Here is a 584-nt window from a genome sequence, read left to right on the forward strand (position 1 = left end):
GGTCCTCCTCACTAGTGACTGATACAGGGTCCTCCTCACTAGTGATACAGGGTCCTCCTCACTAGTGATACAGGGTCCTCCTCACTAGTGATACAGGGTCCTCCTCACTAGTGATTGATACAGGGTCCTCCTCACTAGTGACTGATACAGGGTCCTCCTCATTAGTGATACAGGGTCCTCCTCACTAGTGATACAGGGTCCTCCTCATTAGTGATACAGGGTCCTCCTCACTAGTGATACAGGCTCCTCCTCACTAGTGACTGATACAGGGTCCTCCTCACTAGTGATACAGGGTCCTCCTCACTAGTGATACAGGGTCCTCCTCACTAGTGACTGATACAGGGTCCTCCTCACTAGAGAAAAAAATAATAGGATAGTAGTCGATAGAATAGAGTAGAATAGAATAGAAAAAATAGAATGTTTATTTTTAGTAACCGTAGCCCTAGTAACCAGTACAGGTACAATAGAATTCTTGTTATCGCTATCCTATCGCGATGCAATGAGAAGTTGTGAAAGGTCCACTGTTACGTATTCTCCTGACCTTTTAACCTTTGTGTGTTAATAGGAAGGGCCATATGTATTCT

Source organism: Borostomias antarcticus (assembly GCF_949987555.1).
Source record: "Borostomias antarcticus genome assembly, chromosome: 1".
Classification (NCBI taxonomy): domain Eukaryota; kingdom Metazoa; phylum Chordata; class Actinopteri; order Stomiiformes; family Stomiidae; genus Borostomias; species Borostomias antarcticus.